The sequence below is a fragment of the Schistocerca piceifrons genome, chromosome 7 (genome assembly GCF_021461385.2).
Source record: "Schistocerca piceifrons isolate TAMUIC-IGC-003096 chromosome 7, iqSchPice1.1, whole genome shotgun sequence".
Taxonomy (NCBI): Eukaryota; Metazoa; Arthropoda; class Insecta; order Orthoptera; family Acrididae; genus Schistocerca; species Schistocerca piceifrons.
In genome coordinates, this window is record NC_060144.1 from 63,357,228 (window position 1) to 63,371,729 (window position 14,502).

The 14,502-nt window shown below is 42.0% G+C and overlaps 1 pseudogene; it reads left to right on the forward strand.

The window, feature by feature from the left end:
• The first annotated feature begins 993 nt into the window (after positions 1 to 993).
• Positions 994 to 1,111, forward strand: LOC124709341 (annotated as a pseudogene).
• The last annotated feature ends 13,391 nt before the right edge of the window (positions 1,112 to 14,502 follow it).

Here is a 14,502-nt window from a genome sequence, read left to right on the forward strand (position 1 = left end):
GTGTGGGTGCGCCGGACGGAGTGACCGAGCGGTTCTAGGCGCTACATCCTGGAACCGCGCGACCGCTACGGTCGCAGGTTCGAATCATGCCTCGGGCATGGATGTGTGTGATGTCCTTAGGTTAGTTAGGTTTAAGTAGTTCTAAGTTCTAGGGGACTGATGACCTCAGAAGTTAAGTCCCATAGTGCTCAGAGCCTTGTTTTTTGTGTGGGTGCAACATAAGTGTTACGTCTGCCACAGACGGCCCCTGCCAGGCAGGCTACACTCAAGACACCCCTGTGTACCATATAACATACACAAGCACTTGCAGGTGCAACCAAGAAGAAAACAATTCTTCAAAATAAACAGAACTTGCTAGAGACTAATGCAAACCTTTTTCTGCAGAGGTCGCCTCACAGATAGAGGTAAAGTTGGATTTCTCCGCCGGCCTCTGCCGGCTTTATAAGACCAGCGCAGCAGCATTACAGCCAGTTCCTCGCCGAGCTAGGACCAGCTCCGACGGACCTCACCGATGCTCTTCATGAATGGTCGTCTACAAGTTATTTGATTTTTTGTGTGTATATAGTGATTGTTCGAGAAGTGTAGTTCAGTTTCAATAAACGACATTATACTGAGTGTTCTACAATACTGAGTATTCTTCAGTGGAGAAAAAGGTTCGCATTAGTCTCTAGCAAATTCTGTTTATTTTGAAGAGTTGTTTTCCTCTTGTTTGTGCCTGCAAGTGTTTGTGTATGTTATATGGTACACATGGGTGTCTTGAGTGTAGTCTGCCTGGCAGGGGCCATCTGTGGCAGACGTAACAGTAAGAATGCCTGATTTTCAGCCCAGAAGTTTATTCGTTAAGTAATACATGAATAATGGATTTTTTACATTTGTCCCAAAAAAATTCAAACCACGAAAACTCACAATTACAGAAAATTGGAAAACGGAGAATAGTGAAATCTTAAACATTAGTTCATCTTGCCATAAATTGTACTTAACTATGTACAAAACAGCAACGGCCTTGCCGCAGTGGATACACCGGTTCCCGTGAGATCACCGAAGTTAAGCGCTGTGGGGCGTGGTCGGCACTTGGATGGATGACCATCCAGGCCGCCATGTGCTGTTGTCATTTTTCGGGGTGCACTCAGCCTCCTGATGCCAACTGACGAGCTACTCGACCGAATAGTAGCGGCTTCGGTCAAGAACACCATCATAACGACCGGGAGAGCGGTGTGCTGACCCCACGTCCCTCCTATCCGCATCCTCCACCGAGGATGACACGGCGGTCGGATGGTCCCGGTAGGCCACTCGTGGCCTGAAGACGGAGTGTCTATGTACAAAACAACAAAATTTAAAAAAAATTCTTCCTTTTTCGCAGGTAAGTTATGAATATTATTATTATTATTATTATTATTATTGACAGCTGCTGAAGTTGTACGGGGGTTGCCCAGAAAGTAAAGCACCGTGTTTTTTTCTTCAACAATCTTTACTAAACATAATGAGTATTACACATACAAAAGAATGGTAATTTATGTACACACCCTACTTTTACACATAATCTCCGTCCCGTTCTATGGCCTTCCTCGAGCGCGAAATAAGGGCGTGTATGCCCTGTCTGTACCAATCCTTGTCCTGGTGGCGGAGCCAGTGCTTCACTGTGTGAATCACATCGTCCTCAAAATGTCTTCCACGAATGGCATCCTTTAATGGCCCAAACAAGTGACAACATCAGCTCGCTGCAAAATGTCAGATGTGACAGCCGTGGATGGCCTCCCTGACTGCTGCAGGCCATGAAGCTCCGCCTAACCGCCTTCTGATGACCGCACCCTCCGTGCCCAGCGACTAACTGTACTTCTGTCGACAGCAGATGCTCCATAGACTTTGCACAAGCGCTTCTGGATGTTCACCATAGTTTCTTTCTCTGCAGCGAGAAATTCAATGACGTCACGTTGCTTATAACGTATGTCACCTACAGACATTTGAAGCGGTCCTGCAGCTAAGCCATCTGTCGGAAGTAACGGAAACTTGGTGCGCTCACTCAGGAGGCTTCTAATAATAAATACGTAATGTTTTGCATTCGTAGCATTGTTTTCGATAGAGAAAAAAAATGTGGTGCATTACTTTCTGGGCATCCCTCGTATAAATATATTGATAAGCATAACTGTATACAGCAGATGCTATTAATTTCGGATTCTCATATTTATCTGAATTTAAAAATTTATGACCACCTAGAATGTACACCTACGAGCCGCCACTGTACAGGGCTGTCTGCTAGCATTGAATGTGCACAAACATACCACGACATGTACACTTAGAAAACCAAACACTGCCGACATTGCTGTATTCGGTCTGCAGTAGGAGTATCGTACAATGCCTGTGATCGGATACGAAGAAGCACGATGAGAAAAACCGCACTGACAGTCATCAAGATGTTTGTCTACCCTTGCTATCAGCATATCTTCACGAGTAAATACGATACGCTTTCTTGAATGTAATAATTGTCTTTCCGCATGTAGTATAGCAAAATTAAGTTCACGTGGTGGTTTCGGATCATTAAATGACTTGAATATGAGCACGATTGCGGCTAAACCGAACATACTACAAATCTTCTTCATATTGTACGGGGTAACTCGGTAATGGTGTTATTAACATTCGGGGATGACGACGAAGGATAAATCTATCAAATTTGGGGTAAGAGTCCGCGGTCACTAAACGGCATTATCGAAATTTAGAAACGAAAATCGTTTCGATACTTCTGAGAGAGGAATACAAGTACCGGAACTGCTGTTGCTAAGAATGTAGGGTAGGCTACGTTAAGAAGTGTCAGTATGGGCCAAAACAAGAAAAAATTGTGTAGTCAACTTGGGCTCTAAAATCTGTACCTTAAGAGCTATAAGACTTCTTCGTCTTTGCTACTGTGAAACACATATTTTCTACAGAAGAAGCTGCTATAGCTCTTAAACTATGCATTTTAGAGCGCAGATTTACTGGACTTTTTGCTTGTGTCGGTCAATACTAACTCGTCTAAAAATGAAAGAGCTTCCAGTAGAAGAGACGCGTTTCGTGGTATCAAACACAAGCAAGTGGTCACAGTTGTTAAGCTACACATCTTAGAGACCATGTTTACTAGACATTTGTTTCTTGTTTTGGTCCATGTTGCCACCGCTTAAAGTAGTCTATGCTAGAATGTTAACAACAGCAGCATCAGTACATGTGTCCTACTGTCTGAGGTATCAGGACGATTTTCGCTAATAACGTTTCACTCGGTCGTTTTCGGACCATGACCCTTACACGAAATTTGATACATTTACCTTTCTCGAATATCCCAGCAAATTTGTAACATCCTAATGGAATCGCATTGAACTGTGATGTAGAGAATTTGATAGTGTGACTATCATGCAAGGAAAACTATTATTTGAGAGATGTTACGAGTCTTGTTGATCCCTAAATAAGCAGTTACTATGTTTTCCACTATGTATGTGTTAGCAATAGATAATTCAGTCTAACATTTTCTTATATTGCAGCACAGTTTTAAATTACTATGTCATTGCATGAAATGGTCATTACTTGTAACTGTGTGTGGCTGTTCTAAGCAGCTGGTAGCAATTCTCTTCTTTTTGAAATGAGATACACCAGGCGTTAATAACATCTCTCTTTTGAGAACAAATTGTACCAATGACAGCTAAGTAGTTATTCTGTTCTTGAGTTTGACAAAGTAAACAGAACCAAAAGTTTTCAAAACAATATACATTCCAAATCACCATGTGGCACAGAGATTCCTTACAGAAAAAAGGCAAAAATATGCAACGGTTAAATTGTAAGATTGCAGATGAGATGAGGGTCAGATTCGCACCTTACATGAGAGCCTCATATATAGCAACGGGAAGCTGAATATGACACCTAACTTATTTCGGCAAATTTGCCTATCAGTATGTAATGCAAAACAGGGACGACACTCAATCAACGGTAATTAACACACCGTTCCTGTTCAAATGGCTCTGAGCACTATGGGACTTAACATCTATGGTCATCAGTCCCCTAGAACTTAGAACTACTTAAACCTAACTAACCTAAGGACATCACACAACAACCAGCCATCACGAGGCAGAGAAAATCCCTGACCCCGCCGGGAATCGAACCCGGAAACCCGGGCGTGGGAAGCGAGAACGCTACCGCACGACCACGAGATGCGGGCACACCGTTCCTGTAACACATGTTTGAGTGGAAGGTGAAACAAGCAGCGACAGGCGTTTTAGTTTGGAATTCAGAGGGACGAGAGCAGAGGCAGGGCCGTGATACAGGGGGTACCATGGAATCCACTCAAAGGTGTGTCCCAGGCAGACAGTCAACGAGCGACCAGGTGACTTAGGCGGGGAGAGCAAGTATCTGAGGGAGGGCAGGAAAGAAAGCTTTTATAAAACTGCATTTCAGAATTACAAATGGATACGAAACAAGACCAGTGACTCATTTTCGATCACATGTCCAGCGAGTGGTACACACGTGAGAGTCAATGTACACATTTAGGGGTCTGGAATGGGCACAAAACGTCCGATTGGCGGAAAAGAGCCAAAGTTTCGATGCAATTTAATGGTAGGGACCTTCCGATTGGTAGAGAGAGTTCACAAAAGAAGAGGAACGCTCCTATTGGTCGAAAAAAGCCGTGGCGTGAGGAACGAAAGAACCCAGGTGGGGAGACAGTTCGGCTATGAGTAAGACAAGACGGAAATTTTCGGGGACTCTTCTCTGAACTGGCATCAAGTGCAGAATGGAGCGCATAACACTCTGTACGACGCAGAGTAATTTGTGTGAACACTGAGTTCACAGCGGCTGATATCTAGCTAGAAATTAGCTGTAGCATCGTTTAGCTCCAACTGTGTAGAAACAAACCAGCCAATTAGTTAATTGTTCTTGCGAGAACTGAGAGGGCATTATAATATGCACGCTGCTCCAACCATGCGCGTGTATATCGCCACTTTCTAAGACAACGGATAAGTACATGTTCTCTCGCATAACGAGAAACATAGGGAAGGATTCTGCTGGAAAATTCAACAAAGGTGTGATTGGTTTCATAGGAATTTCAGCCGAAGAGAGCGGCCTAGCAGACAGCAGCTCATTGCAGCTTAAGGTAAATACTGCGTGCAGAGGTGTAATCTTGTTGGTTCACCAGCTTGCGTCCACTGTAAACTCGAGCGACCTTGGATAATCTTTTACTCAATTTGTCACATAACTAACCATCTTGTCATCCTAATAACAGTACCAAACTTTGAACTGGAATCAGACGATTTTCGTAGTACTGACTAACACCATAACGTAAGTGTAGGAACAATTTTGTAAAGAAACTTCTAGTTAAACTTTAATACTGACATGCTTAGGATAATTTAATCTTCTGAGAGTTAATATTTAATATTGTTGTGTTTAGGATTATTTCACTTTTTGATGTTGATGAGATGCGTTATCCTGACAACTGTTTTTTTGTTGTCCCATTGAAAACTATGTAAAATCGTATATTTTTGTAATAATATTGCGACATTAAACATGTCATTTCAACTTACACAGTTGCCTTCAATCCTAGAATAAGTAAACCACAAATACTGCACCTTACAAAATAAATAAAATAAAATTGTAATCGGTAGGATGAAAGTGACCAACAAAACAAGCTTTTTAATGAAGTGACCAACAAAGCAACTTCTTTTATAAATTATTAATGAAAACACGCACAACACTGATGTAATATTATTTATTTCACAAACCAGTTTTCGACTGTTGTGCCATCATCAGGCAGAACAGTCAATCAATTCAGTTTTTAATAAACAACATACCGTCTGAACAGGCAGTGAAAACCGAACGGTACCGACCGGCCGCCATGTTATCCACAGCCGTTTGACGTCAGCCCCTGCATATACGAAGGAGCGAATGGTCATCACACCGAAGCGTTGTCAGTTTTCGTGACCAGTGCAGCTATTTTTCAGTCAAGCAGCCCCGCAAGTGGCCTCGCAGGGGTTGAGTCCACCGCGCTAGACAACAGCTCTAGGCAGGCACGGACGGTGACCCATCCAAGTGATAGCCAAGCCTGACAGCGCTTAATTTCGTTGCTCTAACGGAACCGGTGTTACCACTGCAGCAAAGCCATTGGAAATAAAAACTATTAATAAATGTCTTATGTTAATGACGTTCTCAAAAATGGAAGAAATATAGCGACAACGGAATCCAAACACTGCTTCAAATATTTTACCTTGCTCATGTTACGTCTTAGTAGTCAGGAGGAAGAGGTTGAAATCAACATGCATGACAGTCAAATCATCCACGTAAAAATCGCGTTCAGACCCGTGAAATACATGTTGCGTCTTGTATAACACTCTGAAAAAGAAAATAAGAAGACATTTAAGCATCAGCCTTTATATATCTGCCGCTATTAAGTTGTGTTTACATTGGAGAGAGCGGCTGGTGTTTTCAGAAATAACTTCAAGTAAATAAATATGCAGAGAGCAGAAATAATATTCTAAACTACAGCCAGCGGCCACTCAAAGAAAAGATGTTAGATTGTGTTATTTGCTTGTGGAAGCAGAAGAAAATAAATGGGTGCCACATCATCTCAAATTAACACCTGCAGAGGATAGACAACACAAGAATTTAGGAGTAAACTTCCAATTGGCAGGTGAAATAGTTGTAGAAAGATATGCGAAACGGTAGGTGTACAAGTTTTGGAATTAATGAAGATTAAACACTAACCGGACAAGTATAGACGAAGAAATGACGTATTCAGTCTAAAGGAAAGGGTGTAAGAATTATTTTTTGACCCTCTCTCTATTCAGAGTTCTCCAGTAGGATTTAAGTGGTTTTCTGCGTCGTGTTTCGGGTTGTTGTTTTGTAGCAGCGCACGTCCAACGGTCACGCACTGTTTCGTTTTGCAGGCCGGAACTGGATAAAATCAACTGCAGATGTGTATGGCGTTTCATTTCCTGGCCACGTCAGAGAGGCCTTCATTGCCCTAACACATGGCCCTAGCTTCTCATCTAAGTGCAAATGCTTCGATTTATGCCCGTCCGCGCGCGCTACCTATTAATTAACGCAGATATTGCGGCGTGGACACGCGGAATGTGGGGGGTGCTTGTTTCGACATAGCTACGAATCACCCATCAGCAGAGGGTAACTAGCCGTGACCAGTACTGGTCGTAAGCTATGTTCCTAAAACGAACAGTATAGAGACAGAAGTGATGACTCTTTCTGCAGGACCTGACCATTTTGCAGGACAATGCTGAAGCACGTACAGTGCAAGCTGTTTCTCGTTTTGTGTGACTGATCGGGCTGTTAAGTGCTATACCACCTACTGCACTCCCCTGACTTAAGCCCTCGTGAGTTCAACTCTATTTCTAAACTGAGGGAAACACTTCACGGCATTCGCTTCAGAACTGCTGCAAATTCGTCTGGCAGTAGACCGCGCCGCTCGAACAGTCAACACAACTGGCACTGCTAAAAGTATCCTACGACTTACACATCGCTGACAACGGGCTATACACAATGCTGGTGACTACTTTTAAGGTCAGTAAAACTTTGAAACACGTATCTATTTTTTACGAGCTGTAAATAAATAGTTGCCACTATTAATGTTCCAACCCTCAAATATCTATTCGACAACAGAAACCCAACGACTGTTCATATCATTTAAGAAAATGGAGCCGAGCGTCCGCTAGACCAATATATGAAGTTGCATTTCAGAATCTAGCAACTACATGGATTACAAGCCTACAACTTCCGTCAACAAAGAAGAAAAACTGTTTATTTAAATTCTACCGTTGCTACTTCTTTCTGCAGTGCGTCACTATCTCAGCGTGTGAAGTGCTGTGAAGCTGTAACCAGCTACCCAAATTTAAACCTATTTCAAAATTAATGAATCAACTTTGGGTTGTAAGAGGTTGGTGACGGTCAGATATGCCAGTTATAGAAACAAAGGTGTTTTCCTCTACGGCCGAATCTTCTCATGAATTTTCAATCACCAGCTTTCTCTTCAGAGTGTGAAAATGCTTTTTGGCCCCCATGTACATATGGTGAAATGATCATCATAATAAAAATAAGAGAAATCCGAGCTTGCACACAAGGACTTCGTTTCTCCCGCGAGCTGTTCGTGAGTGGAATGGTAGAGGAATAGCTTGAAGCTCATTCGATGAATCATGTAGATGTAGAACGCAGCTGGACGTGGAGTCAGACTGCACTTTGATGACAGTTCCATGTTTCCTCAGCTCTATACTTGAGTCCATCAACCGATGTGGCCTGCAAGCGGTGAGATGTCAGTCTCTCTGCAACCCACGACCAGGTGTTTTCAGTGGACGCAAGATATAGGGAATGTAATGGCCAGGGCAACAGATAAACACTGTTTAGATCCACGTATGTCAGAACGGCATTGGCAGTATGCGGCCTTGCGTTATCTTGTTGAAAGATAACATGAAGGAGACTTCGAAGATACGGCGGACCCACAGAAGTTAATGTGAAAGAACTGTAATGATTGCTCTCCGAACTACTACCTACGCGGCGCCAACACATAACACAAACAGTGAAACAATGTGTGCTAGGAATTTGCACTCAAACACCCTGTAGAAGACGAAAACGTGAGAAGTACAAGAAGTAAACATACATATTTACAACTACAGTCTGCGGATCCTACCCAATCAACATTTCACATAGCATAATCACTTTCAGTATACATGATTAACACTGGTCAAAGAATAAAAGAGCGGAAATTTGTTTACAAAATAACGTAATATAATGACAGAAGTGCTAAATAAAAATAATGCTATCATATTAGGCCTAAAATTTGTGCAGTTGATAAACGGTTACTATCTGCATTTGACGTACTGGAAAGCAATAATTATGGATGTGTTGCAAAAACCAAACAGATATGTGGACGCCAATATGTAATAACAAGATATATGTGTATGCTTATTCTTAATACATCTGTCGAGATTTATAGCGATGTCAATATGTAAGTAGACTGTTGTTGATAACGACACGTGGTCTAGGGGTGCCGGCACGGTAGCTCAGCGTGTTCGGTCAGAGGGTTACATGCCCTCTGTAATAAAAAAAACTGAGTCAAACGATTAACAACGAACATAAATGGATGTCTTACGACGTCCGCCCCGAGCAGATTCAACGAACTAAAGCGAACAAAATGAGATTAAAAAAAAAAAAAAAAAAAAAAAGGGGTAGCGTCTTTGATTCATAATCAAAACGTCTTCGGTCCCGGGTTCGATCCCCGCCACTGCTTAAATTTTGATAAATAATCGGCATTGGCGGCCGAAGACTTCCGGCGTAAGAAGTCAGCCTCATTCTGCCAACAGCCTTGTCAAAGAGGGCGGAGGAGCGGATAGAGGTTCAGGGCACTCTCTTGTCCTAGGGGTGGGAAATTGCCCCTAAAGGCGGAAGAATCAGCAATGATCAACGACATGAGGATGCAGAAGGCAATGAATCAGCAATGATCAACGACATGAGGATGCAGAAGGCAATGGAAACCACTGCATTAAAGACACGTAACGTGTATCCACAGGACATGTGGCCTGTAATTGAAGAAGTGTCATGATGATCTCTCCATTGGCAAAAGATTCCGGAATAGTCCCCCATTCGGATCTCCGGGAGGGGACTGCCAACGGGGAGGTTACCATGAGAAAAAGATTGAATAATCAACGAAAGGATAACGTTCTACGAGTCGGGGCGTGGAAAGTCGGAAGCTTGAACGTGGTAGGGAAACTAGAAAATCTGAAAAGGGAAATGCAAAGGCTCAATCTAGATATAGTAGGGGTCAGTGAAGTGAAGTGGAAGGAAGACAAGGATTTCTGGTCAGATGAGTATCGGCTAATATCAACAGCAGCAGAAAATGGTATAACAGGTGTAGGATTCGTTATGAACAGGAAGGTAGGGCAGAGGGTGTGTTACTGTGAACAGTTCAGTGACCGGGTTGTTCTAATCGGAATCGACAGCAGACCAACACCGACAACGATAGTTCAGGTATACATGCCGACGTCGCAAGCTGAAGATGAACAGATAGAGAAAGTGTATGAGGATATTGAAAGGGTAATACAGCATGTAAAGGGGAACGAAAATCTAATGCAGTTGTAGGGGAAGGAGTAGAAGAAAAGGTTACAGGAGAATATGGGCTTGGGACAAGGAATGAAAGAGGAGAAAGACTAATTGAGTTCTGTAACAAGTTTCAGCTAGTAATAGTGAATACCCTGTTCAAGAATCACAAGAGGAGGAGGTATACTTGGAAAAGGCCGGGAGATACGGGAAGATTTCAATTAGATTACATCATGGTCAGACAGAGATTCCGAAATCAGATACTGGATTGTAAAGCGTACCCAGGAGCAGATATAGACTCAGATCACAATATAGTAGTGATGAAGAGTAGGCTGAAGTTCAAGACATTAGTCAGGAAGAAGCAATACGCAAAGAAGTTGGATACGGAAGTACTGAGGAATGACTAGATACGTTTGAAGTTCTCTAACGCTATAGATACAGCAATAAGGAATAGCGCAGTAGGCAGTACAGTTGAAGAGGAATGGACATCTCTAAAAAGGACCATCACAGAAGTTGGGAAGGAAAACATAGGTACAAAGAAGGTAGCTGCGAAGAAACCATGGGTAACAGAAGAAATACTTCAGTTGATTGATGAAAGGAGGAAGTACAAACATGTTCCGGGAAAATCAGGAATACAGAAATACAAGTCGCTGAGGAATGAAATAAATAGGAAGTGCAGGGAAGCTAAGACGAAATGGCTGCAGGAAAAATGTGAAGACATCGAAAAAGATATGATTGTCGGAAGGACAGACTCAGCATACAGGAAAGTCAAAACAACCTTTGGTGACATTAAAAGCAACGGTGGTAACATTAAGAGTGCAACGGGATGTCCACTGTTAAATGCAGAGGAGAGAGCAGATAGGTGGAAAGAATACATTGAAAGTCTCTATGAGGGTGAAGATTTGGCGGATGTGATAGAAGAAGAAACAGGTGTCGATTTAGAAGAGATAGGGGTTCCAGTATTAGAATCGGAATTTAAAAGAGCTTTGGAGGACTTACAGTCAAATAAGGCAGAAGGGATAGATGACATTCCATCAGAATTTCTAAAATCATTGGAGGAAGTGGCAACAAAACGATTATTCACGTTGGTGTGTAGAATATGTGAGTCTGGCGACATACCATCTGACTTTCGGAAGAGCATCATCCACACAATTCCGAAGACGGCAAGAGCTGACAAGTGCGAGAATTATCGCACAATCAACTTAGCGGCTCATGCATCGAAGCTGCTTACAAGAATAATATACAGAAGAGTGGAAAAGAAAATTGAGAATGCGCTAGGTGACGATCAGTTTGGCTTTAGGAAAAGTAAAGGGACGAGAGAGGCAATTCTGACACTACGGCTAATAATGGAAGCAAGGCTAAAGAAAAATCAAGACACTTTCATAGGATTTGTCGACCTGGAAAAAGCGTTCGACAATATAAAATGGTGCAAGCTGTTCGAGATTCTGAAAAATGTAGGTGTAAGCTATAGGGAGAGACGGGTCATATACAATACGTACAACAACCAAGAGGGAATAATAAGAGTGGACGATCAAGAACGAAGTGCTCGTATTAAGAAGGGCGTAAGACAAGGCTGTAGCCTTTCTCCCCTACTCTTCAATCTGTACATCGAGGAAGCAATGATGGAAATAAAAGAAAGGTTCAGGAGTGGAATAAAAATACAAGGTGAAAGGATATCAATGATACGATTCGCTGATGACATTGCTATCCTGAGTGAAAGTGAAGAAGAATTAAATGATCTGCTGAACGGAATGAACAGTGTAATGAGTACACAGTATGGTTTGAGAGTAAATCGGAGAAAGACGAAGGTAATGAGAAGTAGTAGAAATGAGAACAGCGAGAAACTTAACATCAGGATTGATGGTCACGAAGTCAATGAAGTTAAGGAATTCTGCTACCTAGGCAGTAAAATAACCAATCACGGACGGAGCAAGGAGGGCATCAAAAGCAGACTCGCTATGGCAAAAAAGGCATTTCTGGCCAAGAGAAGTCTACTAATATCAAATACCGGCCTTAATTTGAGGAAGAAATTTCTGAGGATGTACGTCTGGAGTACAGTATTGTATGGTAGTGAAACATGGACTGTGGGAAAATCGGAACAGAATCGAAGCATTTGAGATGTGGTGCTATAGACGAATGTTGAAAATTAGGTGGACTGATAAGGTAAGGAATGAGGAGATTCTATGCAGAATCGGAGAGGAAAGGAATATGTGGAAAACACTGATAAGGAGAAGGGACAGGATGATAGGACATCTGCTAAGACACGAGGGAATGACTTCCATGGTACTAGAGGGAGCTGTAGAGGGCAAAAACTGTAGAAGAAGACAGAGATTGGAATATGTCAAGCAAATAATTGAGGACGTAGGTTGCAAGTGCTACTCTGAGATGAAGAGGTTAGCACAGGAAAGGAATTCGTGGCGGGCCGCATCAAACCAGTCAGTAGACTGATGACCAAAAGAAAAAAACAGCACGTAGCGTTGTTCAGTTGGAAGTGAGCAGCCAGCAGTTGTGGGTGTGGAGAGAGAGATGCCAGAGTTTTGAGAGGTTTCTATAAGCGGACGATCTGGACGTGTGTCCCCCAGAAAAAGGAAATTTGTAAAGATGGTTGTCATGAATTGATAGATATATATGATGACTTTTGAACATTATTAAAGTAAATACATTGTTTTTCTCTATCAAAATCTTTCATTTGCTAACTATGCCTATCAGTAGTTAGTGCCTTCAGCAGTTAGAATCTTTTATTTAGCTGGCAGTATTGGCGCTCGCTGTATTGCAGTAGCTCGAGTATAGGTTATTCTTAGTCAGAGCCATTCCTTTGTAGGGATTATTGAAAGTCAGATTGCGTTGCGCTAAAATATTGTGTGTTAGTTTAGTGATGATTAGAATAAGTAAAGAGAAAACTGTTTGAGTACTTTGCGTTTTGCTCGGCTATTTGAAAACGAAATAACGTAGAAGTTTACGAGCACAGTTATTCATAATTTTTCAAGGGGACGTTTCAAATACTATAATTTCAGAATCTGTTTATATATCATAACATATAAATTCTTCGCATATTTTTCAACAGATAATAAATAAAACCCCTTGAAGACGAAGAAACTTCTCCGAAATACCGGGTGATCGAAAAGTCAGTATAAAATTGAAAACTTTATAAACCACGGAATAATGTAGATAGAGAGGTAAAAATTGACACAACTGCTTGGAATGACATGGGGTTATATTAGAACAACAACAACAACAACAACAAAAATGTTCACAAAATGTCGGACAGATGGCACTGGACAGCAAAACGTCAGTGACTGCGCATGACAATCGTGTATAAAAGGAGCTGTAATGAGAGAAAGAATCAGATGCGCCAGCAGTCGCAGCATGTTGACGTTACCTGAAAAGACGCTTTTAGTGAATCTCTATTATCAGACGCGTGAAAGATCTCTTGCGCGCATCGTTTGGTGATGTTCGTGTGCTCAGCCGCCACTTTCGTCATGCTTGGCCTCCCAGGTCCCAGACCTCAGTCCGTGCGATTATTGGCTTTGGGGTTACCTGAAGTCGCAAGTGTATCGTGATCGACCGACATCTTTACAGTGCTGTTCACAACATTATTCCTCGACTACAGCTATTGTTGAGGAATGATGGTGGACATATTGAGCATTTCCTGTAAAGAACATCATCTTTGCTTTGTCTTACTTTGTTATGCTAATTATTGCTATTCTGAGCAGATGAAGCGCCATCTGTCGGACATTTTTGGAACTTTTGTATTTTTTTGGTTCTAAAAAAACTCAATGTCATTCCAAGCATGTGTGTCAATTTGTACCTCTCTATTTACATTATTCCGTGATTTATTCAGTTTTCAAATTTATACTGACTTTTTGATCACCCAGTATGTGTGGGTAGTAAAATACGAAAAACTGTGTTTTCCTAAGACAGAACCACATTTCCTTATTACATATTAGGAAGAAAACGCGGACAAGAAAGAACTTCGACCACAAATCAACATTTAAGCAGTACGTTAATTACAGACTGAGTGGTATAATGTCTTTACAGGTGGAAAGATACGCAGAGACTCGAAGAATCGACACGCAAAGACCATATTTATAATTTTGCATTTCCAGAGCCGATCTTCTCGAAACAGAAAACAGGAGGAGATGGCGCAGTAGGTAGCACAATGGACTCGCATTCGGGAGGACGACGGTTCTGATCTGCGCCATGCTCTCCAGATTTAGATTTCCTGTGGCAGACATGACCTATTCCCGTCTCCATCTTTGACACATTTCGTGCTTGCGTTCCGTATCTAATGACTTCGATGTCGGCGGGGCGCTACATTTTAAGAAACTTGAAAGATAGGTTTAGGTGAATAGGTTATTCAAATATACTCTACGACAAAAGAAAAAAAATACGACAGACCCCGAAGGAATTGTCCGAGTGGGACGGAAATCGGTACGTGTTATGTACCTGTACAGA